This window comes from Lichenostomus cassidix, chromosome 4 (assembly GCF_008360975.1).
Source record: "Lichenostomus cassidix isolate B80296 chromosome 4, HeHo_3.0, whole genome shotgun sequence".
Taxonomy (NCBI): domain Eukaryota; kingdom Metazoa; phylum Chordata; class Aves; order Passeriformes; family Meliphagidae; genus Lichenostomus; species Lichenostomus cassidix.
The window spans coordinates 13,586,440-13,603,949 of NC_139484.1; positions in this window are offsets into that span (position 1 = coordinate 13,586,440).

Consider the following 17,510-nt stretch of genomic DNA (forward strand, 5'->3'; position numbering starts at 1 on the left):
TTATTATTACAAGCAGTATCATATCAGGACAGATGTAAGTGCAAACCTCCTGCATGTGAAAGCTACAACATGTAAAAGTTTCTTACTGTATGTAAGAGGTTGCCAGGACATAACTCAATGGTTTTAAGTAGCAGAATTCTCCTGCTGTCCTGCACTTATGCCAGAGCCCTCAGTGGGGGTTTTGCTTGTCTGTATAATGTGAAAACAAGAGCATATATTCTTTAATACCATCCCTTTTACACTCCAGACATGGTTCCTATGACATTCTGTGACTTAAGCATTATTTCAAGAAGGCTTTTTTTTTTTTTCTGGGTTCTTCTGAAATGGATGGTATTTCTGAATAAGGAAAAACAGTGTGTTTCTTAACACTGTCTCTGTAAAATAAGACAAATATAGCTTCATCACTTTTAAGCTGGCACAATGCTGTGAGCGAGGTTGCAAGTAGAGTACAGCATTAGATTAGTGTAACCTTTTAGAAGTGACCAGGGATGACTGGCTGGTTTAGAATGGGTTTAGAGAATTAAAAACTGAGTTATCTGTGTCGCTCATTCCTTCAGGTTTGTGAGTTTAGAAGGAATGCTAGTGGATGATGGCAATGTGGTGTATTTAGTGGGAGATATACTGAGTGAAAGGGTTAAAAGACTCTACAGCTATGTTGCAAAAATAACACAAAGATAGATATAAAAAAAGAATGAGCTGTCTTATAAAGAAATAACATTTCTCTAGCTCTGCCATCCTTAGTGTACTGGGTTCTAATATCTGTGATACAGATGTAATATGGTATATGAGTTTCCACATTTAGCTAAGCCTTCTACAGAAGTAAATGTCCCTAGTGCAGCTTAGCCTGACCTGCTAAGGATAAGAATGAGTGACTGAAATAAATAACTCTGGTTCTTTCTGAGTAACAACTTTCTGGCAGCCGTGGTAAGAATGCAATCACAAATGTGCACAGTTTAGGGCTTCTCATCACGGAACTGAAATTAAAAGATTAGATGAGATTCAGGGGAGGACAGCTAAAATGCAGATAAACTAACATGCAATTATGTCTGGTATTAGAGACAAATGTGGTTACAGCCCACTGTGTTGGGGTGAAAGAAGAGCGTTGGGAAATGCAGTGGAAACTTGCACAATATGTGCAGTACTTTGTAGTAATTAAACTTTTATACACTGTCAGAGAGATATTTTCTGTCTCCAACGGGCTTCGACTTGAGCATTCTTTAATCAAAAGTAGGTAGGAAGCATCTCCCTGTAACATAAGTACCTTTACTAAAGAGCACAAGGAGGACTTGTTTAATAATGGTGACAATTAGGGGTAGAAGCTCCAAGAACAATAAAAGGAATAAGAAGGATAACTTTTGTTTCCTTTAATAATTGGTAGAACAGAATGGCAATCCAAAATAGAAATTGTTACAAACATAAGAACTTTTCCTGAAGGCAGCTGCCTTCAGGCAGAATTCCATGTTCTGATGGGCACTGGTGTCAATCCAGGCTCATTTTGCTGAAGCTGAGTTATCCTGACTGATAATGGAAAGCAAAATCTGTCCTCAGGAGATTTATTCTGCAGAATAGCCAGGATATCACCTGCATAGTGAGAACTCAGCAGTTTTGTCATGGGAAACTTCTAAAACAGCCAAGGTAAAATCCCATTGATCTTAGCACTGAGGAGAAATCATGGTGGGATAGAAAAATCTGAAGTCACTTCATGCCTGGTTTTGATGTCCTCTCTAACCTCACCTTTTTGTGAACTTTGCCTATGTTCTGTTTAACAAACCCACTTTGTGCTTTTTTTGTCTTTGCATTTAATCCTTATCAGCTTCCAACCACACTGCTTCACGTTTGGCTTTATCAATTTTCCCAAAACGTTGTCACTGGAAATCTTTGCAGACCAACCAGCTTCCAAGTTCTCTGCCTTCATGCTTTGTTCTGCTATTAAAACAAATCTAGTTTCTGTCCCATAACATAGCAATTTTATAAAAGCAGTCAAAAGTTCCAGAAGATAGGTCAAAATCAATGCTTACAACAGAAAAAAGTCAATAGTGTTTATATGATTAATAACACCATGTGAAATATGGCAACCTAGATAGGGAAATGAGAAGGCCAGATAATTTGAGAATTAGAAGCAGCAGATCAACAACTTGAAGTCCAGAGAAGGTACATTCAGGGACCTGTTATCTCCTGTCAGGCCTGTAGAGATCAGAATTTTTTTTTGTCAACTTTGGTGGCATTTATATTGGCATAAAATTGAGTAAGGGAAAAATTCAGCGTCTGGTTTCTCGAGATTAAAGGAAAAATACTCTAGTAGTCTCCCATGCCATTTCTGAATGTAATTCTACGTACAGTGCTCCAAATATCTGCAACTGAGCTCACACACATACAACCTGGGAGGGTGGGAGGTCACCCTTCCTGCAAAGCCTCTTACTGAGGGGATCTCGTTAATCCTTACAGCCTGGTTCAGACTAATTAGGATGGATATGGACACCGTGAAGAGACGACTAGACCTCCTGTCCTTGAGGAATCCCCGGGGCTGTGGCAGTGAGGAGAGAGCTGTGCAGTTGCTGACTGTGAGGAAGGATCTGCCACAGACTGCACAGGGCGCTGCTTCCAGCAGCTGCTGGCATTCCTGAGGAAAAGCCATGGCTCTCAGCTTTTAAAGGTGAGCTGAAAGAGCAAAGCAAAAATTAAACCTGGTTAAGCGCCAGTGTGCTGATCTCTTCCTCTGAAAAGGCACTGTGGGACAGGCAGAAGAGAAGGGGACATGATAAGCAAATTATTTGAATTTTTTTTGTGTGTCCACAGACCCTTCTCTGGGTTTTGTTTGTTTCCCTAGCAGGCTGTCACTCAACAGCATAAAGACTGCTTCGGGTTTTGTTTTAAATTTCAGTAAATATGAATGTAATATTGATTTTTAGTTTTTTTAAAAAATATATATACTTTTTTTTCCCACATAAAAAGAGAAAAAGGCACAGTGGTTTATCTAGCCAGTTTGTGCCCCAAATTCTTCTGAGCAGAGCAGGGTTTGACCCAAGATTTTCAAATTGATAGGACAATTTCATGAACCTTACATAATTCTGAGTGGGAAGAGATGTTTTCCACAGTTCCTGAGCTCTCATTAGCCAGTTCTTGATGATTCCGTCTGGTAAAGAAAATGAAAAAATCCCTAATAGCTCAAAACCACATCCCAGTATAAGAAAAAAAAAATTAGGGAAGAGAATATGTGCACTCTGTAGATCACTCTAATCGTGGGCAAAACAAAACACACAACTTTTACAGGGCCATTTCTATGCAGACTTTGAAGAGCTCCAAAAGTGGAGTTTCCACCTGTGTCAGGCCATCCTGAAAGCAAAGTTTCCTCCTGTTCAGAGCAAACCTGTGAAAAGAGGTAGATGCTCCATCCCAGGAAACATTGAAACATCCTGTGCCCATTGCCCCTTGTCCTGTCAATTCAAGGGGGTGTAATAGTCTGCAATGAACCAAGGAGAAGGAAAACTAGTTTATCTCTTTTGTTTTAGTGACAAACAGAAGTCTGTAGCACAAGATCACTCCTGGAAATATTTTTGGTTCAGTTCTGAGAAAACCAGATGTGAGTCCAGCAGTGCTCCAACATCAGTGCTCAAACATCTTCAGCACTCTCAGCCACTTGTGGATGCAGAGTTCAGCACAGGACATTTCTCACACCCCAAAGATGTGAAATACTATTTTCAGTCAATGCAAAAAGCATTTTTCTACCTGAATCATGGCATGTTCCTGTCCTAACCCTCCTCCACCATTCAGCCAGAGCGTCTTGCAGCTTTCTACAGGGACATTGACCTAAGGATAAGAAAAAACACATATTCCCAGTCTGCACCATGCCATAGTCCTGCAGACAGCTGGAATGTCCCCACAGCTGTGAACAGGGAAAGCTCCACACCACCCACCTTCTCCTCAGCCTCTCACTGTTCCATAAAACAAAGAAACAAAAAATATCGACTAGAAAAGAAGAGTGTATAACTCAAATGAAGTCAATATTTTAAGTTTTTCACCTTTGTGCAAAGAGCAGCCCAGCTTTTCAAGGCTGTTCAGTAGTATATTAAATATTCTAGGTGGTTCAGCACTTTTCTGAAGATCAGGGCCTTGTGCTGTGTTGCTGATGAGAAACATAAATTCACTGGTCACCTTTGGAAATCTTGCTTGAAGCCTGAAGAACTTTTAAGAATTGTTATAATTTAAAATTTATTTTCTACCTTTATAGATTTGCCCTTCCTTGTGTTAGCATTTCCCTTAAGAATGATTCCAAAGCACATGAACAAAGATGCATGGGGGATCATGCAGGTCACCATGGCAGGTTACAGGTATAAATTTCCTCTGAACCACCTTCACCTGCACTGTACTTTGGGCATCTCCACTATTCTAATCTCAGTATTTTGGTGAATATGAGAAATAGCTATCCTGACCCCCAGCTGATATAATTTTCACAACTCCTTTAAACTCTCTGCCATTATATCAGCCTATGTTGTTTGGGCCATAAGGACTTGTGAGTGAGTTATCCAGTCAAACTCTCAAAAGTTGTCTTTCAGTCAGCAGTCTGTAGGATCTAATTATCCCACGAGAACAGATGATTTGATCAATGGCACTGTGTAAAAGTCAATGAAACCAGTGTGCCACAGAGCAGAACAAACCAAAAGAACTGAAGAAGGCTAGTTTTGCAGAAATAATGTTTTTCATGTGCAAAGCAGCACATGTCATCTAACAAAAGCTCAGACAGAGACAAGGAGTGGAAGAATATTAGATTTACACATTTTACATCTAGATAAGAATGTAGAAAATGGGAGCTCTTGTGAGATTTTTCTTCAAAATCTTACAAGTAATTATTCTGTATTTTGCATAAGCAAATTCTTGAATAGTATGCAAAATGCCACTGCTTGTCTTAGCTGAAGTGTTGATGAAAAGCAAACGCAACAATGTGATTTGAAATCTGAAGTACAAACAGATGTTACTTTTGAATGAACTTCCATTGCTCAACCACTGGCTCTAGTTATTGCCATCTAAAGAGAGCAATGAAGCAACTTTGCATGCTGTGGATGTGGCTGTAAATTTTCAGCATGCAAATGAAATTGTAGCTAATCCTTAAAAGGCAGTGCCTCTAAACACGATGGGTGGGCTCGATTTTTAGATGCAATTTGGCTGCATAGGACATTATGCCAACTCCCCATGTGGAAAACAAAAACATAAGGTGGGATATATGCTTTAACACTGTTGTACTGTGGTTACCAGATATAACTGCCCCAGAAACGATGCATTTCTTGCCCCATACATGCTTCTTTCTTATCACATCGCATGCCTGCACTGTGCAGGGCAGTTTGGCAGTGGGACAAGCCTGTGGTGTGATGACGTCGGGTTGAGCTAAGGACAGAAAGAGATCACTTAACAGTTATCAGCATGGGCAAAACAAACTCAACTTGTAGAAAATTAAATGAATTTATTGTCAATCAAATCAGGTAGGATAATGAGAAGTAAATCCAAACCTTAAAAACGTCTTCTCTCATTTCTCCCTCCATCCTGGGCCTACCTTTGGTCCCAATTCTCTACCTCCTCTCCCCTAGTGGTGCAGGGAGATGGGGAATGGGGTTTATAGTCAGTTCAGCACATCCTGCCATCAAACTGCTCCATCAAACTTCTCTCCATGGGTCCATGGGTCCTACCTGCTTCAGTGTGGGCTTCCCACATGGTCACTGCTTCCCTCAGGCATGCCCCTGCTCTGGCATGGAGTCCTCCAGGCTGCAGGGGAATCTCATCTCCAGTACATTGAGCACCTCTTCCCCCCTCAGTCTGCACTGACCTAGATGTCTGTATTGTTTTTCCTCTCACATATTCTCACTCTTCCTTTCTCCACCTGCAGCTTGCTCCTGTGCAATAACTTTTCTTATTTCTTCTTAAATACCTTATCCCCAAGGCACTGCCACCATTACTGATGGGCTTGGCCTTGGCCAGTGGCAGATCCATCTTGGAATCAGCTGGCATTGGCTCTGCTGGACAAGCAGAAGCTTCTGGCAGCTTCTCAGAGAGGTTGGCCCTGTAGCACCCTTACCACCAGTAGTTTTGTGCTGCCACACAAACCAAGTAAAAAGCCCTAATTCAGAGTGTAGAAGTACATGCTGAGAAGATGTAGTGGCTTAAGTGCTGAAATGCCAAAGTCTTTGCATAGAATAATTGTTTTCTGAAGGCTATTGCAGACATATCTAAAACTTTAAATTATGCTGAGGTGTGGGAGCTCTTAAAGATTACTTTAAGCTGACTTTTTCCTTATTTTACTGCCCTTCTGCTGTGTCAGCAGGTCTTGGATGCAATCAGTCATCTGACCTGCAGTACTTATTTGTAATTAGATGTCAAAATAAAGTGATAATAGCAGTCTAATTCCAATGGGTCTGTCTACCTGAAATGCAAATCTCTCTCCATTTGAGTAATTAAGCTATGAAATTTAGAGTGCTCAAAGCTTTTGATGTTTTGAAGTAATTAGCAGTATGGAGAAAGATACTGCTCTCTGCAAGTACCAACCGCTGATTTGTAATAAAATCAATGTGTTTGGTTTTCTCTTATTTACTAAGTTGTATTATTCATTATTTACCAGTATTTTGCCAGCTGCCAGCATTTGTAAAAATGTTTGTGTAGCCCAACTGCACTGCAAAGATGAGCACAAACTCTTCAAGTCATTAATTACCATTTACACGAATAGAACATGTAGGCATTGATCCTCACAAGGCAACAGAGCCCTGTCATGCAAGAAGCTGTACAAACCAGACCAAAATTGTTGCAAGTTTGATAGCAGGCAATACTGAGTAATGAACAAAATGGATATTCAGTAGAGAATTTTAAACATCAAATCCTCTTATTTGTATTTTTATGGGATCGTGTTAAAATGCTGCCTGTTCAGAATCATATGAAGACATGAATGCACTCAGTGACTGCCAGCTATTTCCAAAATGTTGTATATTGTATTCCTGGGCCTGGGCACAAAGCATTGGAGAAAACAGGCTGGTTTTCTTCACTGGACATCAAAGCTGTAGACAGCATCTGCTGAATACTGGGCACAGAGAAAGGGAGCAGAGGTGGTGGGTCTGGAGAGAGAATGTGTCATAGTTTGCAGTGGATTAACTCAGCTTCAGGATTGTGTTCCTTGTTGGGAGTTTTACACTCAAGTGTGTTGCATTAGAAGATATCCATTTGTCCAGCCCAAGTGCTCTTTCTGTTGAGTTTTGTCAGGTGCCTCTGGCAAGGTGAGGATCTGTGAGCAGCCACATGCACTGGGAAATACTTAGTATTCTTTCCATTTATGACTCACTAAAATGCAGACTCCTACCCCTACAGCTCCTGTGTATATTTCAGGATTATTCTTTGAAGGATGTTTCTTCAGACCAGCTGGACTGGTGTGCTTAATGCTTCTAGATCTCATGTGGGACTATTGGAACTGCTGTTTTAACCTCAGACTTGCCACACTTTCACCTGGAGATTTTCTAAAGGCTTACTTGGAAAGATAACTGGCCTGGGAGCATGCATTTCTTACTGGCATTTTCCTTCATTTAAAGTATTTGTTGCTTGTGGAAGTAGGCATATTCTGTTTTTTATGTGCTTTTTGTATTCTGATTAGTTTTTAAACAACCTCTAATAATCACAGGCCATTACCAGACTGCAAGCTAGGAAAGGAGCAATACCAAGTTCAGTTCAACTCCTGCAAGGGCAGCACGTTGGCTGTCATTGCTTCATCTTTGTTTAACCTGTTCTTAAAATCCTACAAAATAAAGTACATTCCACATCTTCTCTGCGGGACATGCCAGGTATTTAGTTACCATTTCATGATATAAGCTGAGGCTTATGTAAAGGCTAAACTTTTACCTGAAGACTAACCCAACCACCAGGCACAGAACAGCTCCCCAGGGCAGTGGTCACTGCACCAAACCTGGCAGAGACCAAGTATGTGGACACCACTCTCAGGCACATGGGGTGATTCTTGTGGTGTCCTGTCCAGGCCAGGAGTTGGACTTTGGTGATCCTTGTCAGTCCTTTCCAACTCAGGATATTCTCTGATTCTAGGAAAATATTTGGCAAGGTTACTGAAGAGTAAAAAGCACAATTATTTTATCAGTACTGAAATTATAAACCAATTTGAAAAGAGGTTGAGAAGTATTCTGAGCTGTTTACATGGAGTTTTGTAAACTAATTAATTTGAATTTTGATGCTGCTTTCTACCACTGAAAGAATCATGTTTAGATAGGGATTTGGGCCAGTGAAACATGGCTCTGATCAATCACAACAAAGCTTAAACACGTTTGTGAAAAATACAAAATGAAGTTGTTTATAATCCTATTCATAAATGCTGGGTAAGGATCAGATTTGAGTCACTTTTACAACAACTTATGTACCTTATTCATTCTGCATTTTTGTGCATTATTTTCAAAAGAAAATTGGAAAACACCAGTTTTGCAGAGTTGCACTGGTGGAAATGGTATTTTAATTATCAGTCTTGTGAACAGATTCTGGGAATAGCATCTGCCCTTTTAGTGTGGATAGGCAGGGATGAGGGATGAACTCTGTTTATACCACAGAGTTCACATACAGTCCTTACTGTGAGCATGAAAGATGGCTGATGGTGATGTCAGTGTGCCTAAATCAAGCAGGTGTACAAATCCTTCAACATCTGTAAATCTAATGGATCAAAGTATTCTCTTACTATGAGAGTATTTCAATAAATTGCAGTAAATTACCTTGTAGGATTGCAGCAGCACCAGTGGGAACAGAATAACAGGCTTTGGATACTGCCCAGGATGAGAATACAGATAATGAGAAAAATTTAGATGGAGGTTTTCAGACGCCAAGTCACAATTTTTTACTCCCTTCCCATCTCATCAGTACTCCAGCATCAAGGTCTTCACAGGTTTTAGAGATGAGTTTGTTCTGTTTCAGTTTGGTGTTGCTGATTATTTTATTTTTTTTTAATTAAAGTTTCACATTCATACATAGGCAAAGGTCTTGCACACCTGAAACAGTGTATCTGATTATTCCTGCAGGTGCACCATTAGTGCATAAAGATTGCTGTTTGCATTCGCAGCTCCAGAGATACAGATGCAAATCAAGCTCAGTTTATTTGCACACGTTCAATTATCTCACTTATTTCATTATTCTCCTTTAGTCCACAGACCAGGCTCTGCAAACACTATGACATCTACGGTACTTACTCCTCAGGTGGCTCCTTCCCAGCTGAGGCTCTGGCTCCTGGATATATATATGAGCTTGGAGCACACTGAGAGTATAAAAGAATCAAACCAGTTTGAGAACTGCTGAGGAGATACTGAAGGTAAATAATAATCTTTCATGTTCTATTTTACTGCCATTCAGGCAAGATTTAGTTACTTTACTTTTGCAACAAACTGAGTTTTTCTTTTCTATCCAAAACCGACGTTGCTATCTATGTTGTGGGCAAAGCTCTTGCATGTAGTCCAAGTTTATTTTCAGAGTTGTAAATCTATTGTTTAGATGGTGTGTGTTAAAAGATACTGGGTGGCCTGTGAATCCTCAAAGTAAGGAGGAGGCACTTGAGAGGTTTTAAACTCCTGGATGATAAAGAAGAGGTATAAATAGTGGCTTGTAGCAGTATTAAAAAGCTTCACCTACATAGAAACTGGAGCAATATTTACTGCAAGTAATAAATATTTGTAATTGTTATGTGGTGCTTTTCAAATGATATTTCATGTCTAGTTTTATTTTGAGTTATTTTTTACAACTTCAGTTCCTCATGAAAACAAGTTGTATAGCTTATGGTATTACTCCAGCAAAATGATTTCCATAAATAAAGCAAGAGGCAATAGAAAGGAACATATATAAAGATTAATGCATCAGACTTTTAAGCCTACACTGACTAACAATAATTTCTGAGACTTAAGTTATTGGGAAGGAAATCTCTCATATGGAAACAGGCAACAAATCCAAAACTACCTGAGCAGTATAGGCAATTTACTTTCCTTCCACTTAAAGAATTGTATTTTTATAGCCATTTTCCCTGAGCTTATTGATTTTGTATGCAATTTTCTTCAGAGACGGAAAGCAGCCAGATTTGGCACACAAATGGATGCAGGCAGCAATTAATGCTTATGCTGTTTGTCAGCTGGTGAGTGCTGCTGTGGGGTTCCCTGCACAGGACAGGATAAGAGGTGCATCTTCAGAGACAGGCAGTTAATATTTCCTTCTTTAAAAACGGAAGAGTCACAGTCAGATGCAACTGGAAAGTGACGCCTTACCTTGCATCATTTCCAAATTAATTTCCACAGAGTTAAGTGTGGAAAAAGTGTGAGGCAAATGTCAGAGAATGTAATGTCAATTTTCTAATTAAGGCAGTTAACAACCTTACCTTTACATCCTAGATGGTGAGATAAAAAAAGGCCTACCAAAAAAACTAACATAGCCTGGATCCCAATTAACTGGAGCTAATTTTCTTTTAGAAACTTCCATTTCATTTCTTGCTTGGTAAAAATAACAAAGTTCATTAGGAATCAGGTTAAATCCACTTTAGACAGAAATTCTTGAAGAATAGGGGCCTAAATTATGAATATATTATTATATCATCCTTGAATGATAAGTAATATCAGAAATTAGAAATTTCATTAAGATCTTTCTTTAAAAACGAAGAAGAACATCAATTAAGACCTGGAACAAAAATGTACCTCAATTTTTATTTCATTTGAGCTTATAACCCTTTGTCACAAAAGACCATAACAATCTGTAAAAGCAGACTTGATGTGTGTGGAAGGTACTGCCAGTTAATGAACTGATGCAGTTATATCATCTCAGGTGTGTTTTATCAGTGGAGTGACTCTAGAAAATGCTTTGCTACAAACTCATTGCATATGATACAATCCATAAATTACTGAGATTCCCTTACTGTGCCTAGAATGACAGAGATGTCAATGCTGCAGCTCTGCAGACTGGAAAATGCTGATTGTTTAATGACATCCAGTGCCAGTGCATGAGCCACTAATGATCATTCTTTTTTTTGTTTTCCTTCTAAAAAACGTGTTCGGTATAGTTGGCAATCATCAAAACAAGCAAGAACCAAAACTGACATCTCAAACTTCCAATTATGAGCAAACTACACACATTTTAAAACAGCAGTCTGGAAACACCAGAGGCCAGGTGCAACCTTTCACCCTTCAGATCTACCTACTTTAAATCTTTCCTTGATTTCTGCTGCCTTGCCATTTCCTCTGCCACTGCATGGTGAAACCTTTCAATGGGCAATAATTCAGTGTGTTTGTTTATCTCACAGCCTAAAGAATCATGGTAGATTGGAAAGGTACAGCTCCCACACCACATACTTTATTAATTTTGAGTGAAAGCAACAGGGCAAACTGATCAGAAATCCTTATAAAAATGCCTTACACTATGAAGGAGAATCAGGAAATTTAGCTATTCTCTGTGAATTGCAACACTGTAAAAACATATCAATTCAGAACTGATGGGAAAGATGCTTTGACATTCTCAGGAACCCAATTTCCCTTTTGCCCAGAGCTGCTTTGTATCTTCTGTCATCTTAGGCACAAGGAATTGTGTTTTCCCTGAAGGACTTAGGAAGCCTTCACCTGTGGCTCACAGTTTGCAGAGCCTGTGTTTCCAATCTGCAGGTAAATGAGTTACCATTTCTGAGCACAGAGCCTTGGTTCATGTTGCATCACAGCAGACACATGCTCTGCACAATGTGTGGTGACACTGCCAGCTTTGGGCAGAGTGTGGCACCGCAGGGTGTCACTCACAGGTGGCCATGCACCCTCTCTGAGCCAGTGAGTGCCCGAGCACCCCGCAGAGCTGAGCCTCTAATGAAGCAGGCCTGGTGCACAGGAAATCTTGCTTCTTCACAGGAAATCACTGCTGCACTGGGAAGCGTGAGGAAGGGAGACAGGAGACAGACATGGTGCAACTAGAGAAGAGTTTTAAACGTGTCTTGCATTGTGAGCAGTGACACTTCAGGACTTTGCTTCCCAAAGAGTGCAGCATTCCAAGCTCTGACTTTTACAGGGCATCAGTGCAAGGGGCAAAGTGTGGGTAGCTCCTTCTGCTTGAAATGCCTCTGGGTGCCCTAAGGCTCTTCTGATTTATTCAAGGGTCTATGCAGCCAGCTTTGCCTTCTTGTGCCCCTTCCACACACTCAGAAACCAACAGTTCCTGAAATGATTTAAGTCTTTGTGTGTGGAAGGTGACTCTTTGGCCTCACACCTGCACAGAATTGGCAAAGCAGCTCCATGGGACAGAGCATGGGCCAGCAAAACTCACAGCAGTGAGGGAATGCAACAGCTCAGAAGTTTGACACAGGAAGCTGTGAGTTTGCAGTGGAGTCTGGTAGAGAAAGCATTCTTGTGACATGGATTACAGAGACAATTCTCTTATGGCCTGGTGGACACACTTGATGGAAAATGCATTTTCTAGCTAGACAACCATATCTAGTGTTTCCTGCAGAAACTAGGAGTTCTATGAAAAGAACATTATTAGGTTTGGGACTTCCTAGTATAAAAATATCAAAACCAGTTTGAAAGATTTTTGTCCTCATCTGGATGTGGCCTATGAAGAATGTGTTTTATTTGAGCCTGTATCCAGTTCTGCTGTTTCAATATTTTATATTTGTGTTTATATGCTTTTCTTCTAATGAAGGAAACTAAATGCATACAGAGTCTTTGAAATGCATGTTGTCCTGATAGGAAGGCTCTTGTCACTATGCTAAAAGATGCTTGAAGTAATTCACATGTGATATCTATCAGAATAATAAATTCTGAGGTTTTGATACCCATAATCCTTTTCTAGAAGAAATCACAGAGCTTTTGCAATTTTTCTGTGATAAAGCTCATCAATCATACTGGTATCAACTGTTTAATCTCTCATTATTGCATTGTGAATTTATTTCCTATAGCTCCATTTCTTTTTTATTGTTCTGCACATACACTCTCTGTCCCTAGATTTATGAACCTTGGTCTTGACCTTCACAATAGTTTAATGGGTATTTAAATCAAATTATTTTAAGTAAACATCAGAAGTCACTGTGTGCCATTTATCAATGGTGAGCCAGAAAAGGCAGGAGTTCAGAGGCTTGTAAATTGTATATATTAGTGGTTCACCTATGTAAGCATCAGACAAATGCCCTGACCAGGCAGGAGAAGAGCATGCCTCTCCTCTGTGTTCCAGTTCAAGGTATGAGTTCAAGCAAACCAAAAAGTAGGATTCTTCACAAATCATAGCTTCTTTTTGGCTCAGTTTCACTCCTCTGATACCACTCTTCTACCTTCCCCTACCCAACAGCACATGGGAATAGGCAGTTGTGATCAGCACCCTGATAGCTCTTTTTTGCCTTCTCCTTCCTTCTCACACTGTTCCCCTGTTCTGGTGTGAGTCCTCCATGATCAGCAGTCCTTCAGTATAAACCTACTCCAACATGGGGCTTTTCTCCTCAGGGAATATTCACCTGCTCCAGCTTGATCAGCAATGTGGGTATTCACTCCAGTGTGGTCTCTGCAGGGGTTGCAGGGGAATCTCTGCTGCAGAGATTCCTGTTGTCAGGCGCTGCACTTTCAAACAGGGTTTCACATGATCCATATGGAGGAGTTCTTGTACCTCTGCAGGGTTTGGCATGGCAGAGCTGTGGGAGCTCAGATGTGGAAGGGACAGCTCTATTCAAGGGTTGCTCAGAGCCAGGCTGTATCACTAAAGCCATGGCTCACTTTAGGCAAGAGAAGGATATCTTTCAGCTTTTTCTTCCTGTCTCAGTAGAGGCTGATGTGTCTCTGCCTACAGTACAGCTCATTCCTTGCAGTTACTTATTGCAGTTATTATTGTGAACACTGCTGAGCCCTGTTTGCAGATTGGCAACAGCCTGCCATTAACAGTTGTGCCCCAAAGCCCACTGCAAACCTTACCAACCTGTCGAAAAATGTGCTCAGCCATGATGCACAAATCCATTGTGCTGATCAAGAGGCTACTCTTGGCATTAGTGTCTGCTTTGCTCCATCTCAGTGATACCACTTTTAATTAAAAGCTATAATTGATACATTTTTGCACTCTCTAGTTAGGATGATTAAGCAGCACATTCCTAAGCTCATGTTCCCTGCCTTATAACACAGTGGGGTTTATGCTTGTTTATGGACCAAGGGACAGATATGGAAACCCTCTGTCTGGATCTATATGTCTTTATTTGTGGACAGTTTGTAAGATTAAATTACATATCAATATTTGCTTACTCTGCCATTTGATTAATGCACTGCAAGCACATTTAGAATCTTGTTTTGTATAGGTTTTTCAAGAGCTGCTTAATATGTTTACTCTTGGAAGTACTTGCCCATTAGATTGAATGTACACAAAATAAATCATCCAAACAGTGATTAAAAATAAAGCATATTTGCCCATCATATAATTTAGTTAAGACCAAATATTTCTGTAGAACTGCTGGACTATGGCAGTTGAAAGGAGCAATTCCTACCTTAACAGCTCACCAAAGTGCCATCACTGCCGTGAGAGATCAGATGGATATCACCCAGGTAATGTGCCTTGTCAGTGGCTGTGATGTACTGTGCAATGCAGGTGGTTTCAAGAGGTTCTCAATCTTGTTCTGCTGCTACCAATGCACTGAAGTGGTCCTTTCCCAGAAGTGATGAAGGGGCACCTGAAGTCAGCCTGCTGCTGCGAAGCTCTTCATGTTTCCCAAGGATATTACATAGAGTGCGATATTCACCGAGAGCTTACTAGGTTTACACACAAGATTCAGTGAGAATAAATTCTCAAGGATGAAAACACCTTGAATGTGTCTGCCTTGTAGATCAGAATATCAGTAGTCTTCGAGGAATGACCATTTGTTCCCTGGTGCTGTAATGGCAAAGTTCCAAAAGAGCTTCTTAGTGCCCATTGTGTCATGCACTTGCTTGCTTTTTTTTTCTTTCTTTTCCCAAAAAAGTTGTAAACCTCTAATGCCCTCTTTTACAGAATTGGATTTGTGACCTGCTGTAAAGGCCACTATTTCATTAATCAGTGAAAGCAGAAACAACATAACAAGCCCATAAAAAATTATGGGTCTGCCTTGCTAACTTTTGGAGCTCTCCTGACAAATAAGACACACAGTTTGTTCTGAAGGCCTTTGAGAAAAAGACATCTAATGTAATTAGGCACAGCTGCCTTTACACTGGATGTGAGGTGGTGCTGGCTGCACAAAGAGTATTTTCTGTGTGTTATCAATGTAAGTGATGTCAGTGCACAGAGGGGTTCTTGAAAGGCTTCTCATCTCCAGGGGGTGGATGCTCAGGTATTGAGGGCAACAGGAAACAGAAGAGTTGTTTGATTGATATTTCTTTATTTAGAAATAAGGACACAGAATGAGTCATACCTGGATCCAGTCAAGAGACAAGCATACAAAGCTAGCAGAACCAGCTGAAGCATGTAGCACTTGGACTGGTTTAGGTGGCTGCTCTTCTTGCTTATCTATTTTTGAGCAGTCACATTGTACATGTCTCTGTGGCTTTCCAAGACCCTTTTTGTCACACCCATTTTTGTGTTGTTTTATTTTTAGAACTTCAGTGGAACACACTGACTGTTATTATCCCAACTGTGCTGATTCATTAGAAGTGGAGAAGTCCCACAAACTCTTCCAAAGGCCGTAAAGTTAAAAATATCCAAGTGAATTGAATGAAGCTTTCCTGACAACTTTTGGCCTGCTATAAAAATACCAGACTTCTTCAGCCAGCTCTAGAGGTGGTAGAGAGAGATGGGGGAAGTTTTTAAACAAAATTTGGCTCTCCTAATTGTAGGGCTTTTAAATTTTTTTTTTTTCAATTATGTCCCTTAAGCCTGCACAGCTCTCAGGGAATGCCACAATTGTAAATGTTATTGACTGCCATGATTATTCAATTATATTATGTTCTCAATTTTGCAACATTTATTCCATTTTTTCTTTCCCTTACTGTATGTCTCTCACTGTTTATTTGTGACAATGTTGCTCACAATCTTTTCAAGGTGTTTTGTAGCTATAAGTCAAGTAGAAGATGGTCAAACGATAAAAGTTTTGAACCTATTTCTCTGAAGATAGCATTTCACCTCATTTTTTTGTGTGTGTGATCTGAAGTAGGTTGTGAAGTTTCTTTGACATTTTTGTCACTGTGTAGGTCCCCATCATACCTCAGCCACTGCAGAAAGCTCTTGCCCTCCCTTAGTCATGCTGAGCTGCTGAAGAAAGAGGGCTATGTGTAGATCTTATTTGTTTGAAGAGATAAATGTCAATCGTTTTAATTCTTACTTCCCTAGTAAATGACAATAAACCTTCCCTAACTATATCACGGCAAGTTGACAATCATATTCTCCCTCCTATGTGATATCTCCCCTTTTTTGTACAATAATTAGAAATACAGTGGCCCACTTAGGACAACTGAAGAATTAGTATTATCTTTTACCCAAATAAACCACAGGCAATCATTGATAATATTTCTCTGTATCCTTTTAACTTTCTTCTCTATTTCTGCAGCAGCCCTGAAGGCTTTTCTGTGAGATTGAGGACTGATGTGTTGCTCATGCTTTTTCTTTTGGTAATTACTGTGTTAGTTTTGCTGGCATAGTGCAAAGTGTCAGCAATGGGCCAACTGCAGAACAAGGACACAGGGAAAGGAAATTTCAGTTTGGATGGGATAAATGAGACAATTTATTGATGTAATGAATGGACAGTGCTCTCAAACTAGAGCCTTAAGTTGGCATTCACAACTTGTTCAGCTCCTTTTTTTTTCTCCATTCATTATACTTTGCCTTTTCCGTTCTCTCTCCAAAATGAATATGTTCAGTGCTCAAATTGAAAAGTATGGATAGTCCTACATATTTGGCACTACCTTCTGTATATATCTAAAAGAGTAGGGGTCTATAAATAAGAACCTATGCTGCTGGCTCAGCATTTCAGTTCATTTAATGAGACATATGTGACAGCCCCACACGCTTTACAGAGCAGGTCTGGAAGGAATATCTTCTTGTCAGCTCAGCAAAAGTACCTGTGTCTTCCAGCAATATGAGTCTGCTCCAGCCTGGTACAATTTTGAAGACTGGAACCTGGGAAAACACTGTGTTTCTAAACAAAACAAACCTGAAACAATCAGTTCCTTTGAGGTTCTCTTGAGCCATGTTGTGCTGTCACATCAAGCTGCTGACAAAACTTGTTACATCAGATAGTGTCTGATATGACCAAAAACCCCTTATACGACATATGCTAACAGAACTGCATTATGTGTCTTTTTTCTATTTATTTTTCCCCCCCCCCAAAGAGAATGTGCTGTCTTCAAGACTGCTGTGTGCTCACTTGTCTAGCCTTCATTTATCTGTAAAACACAGACTCAGAGTAGTCACACATTCTCAATGTGCTGGGCTTCTGTTTTGTTTATTTGTCCTTTCATTCTGAGCACCTACTCTTTTTTTTTTTTGCTTTTTTCTTTTTAAGGCTTTTATTAAGTAGCAGTATCAAAGATCTGTGGCTGAAAGATGAC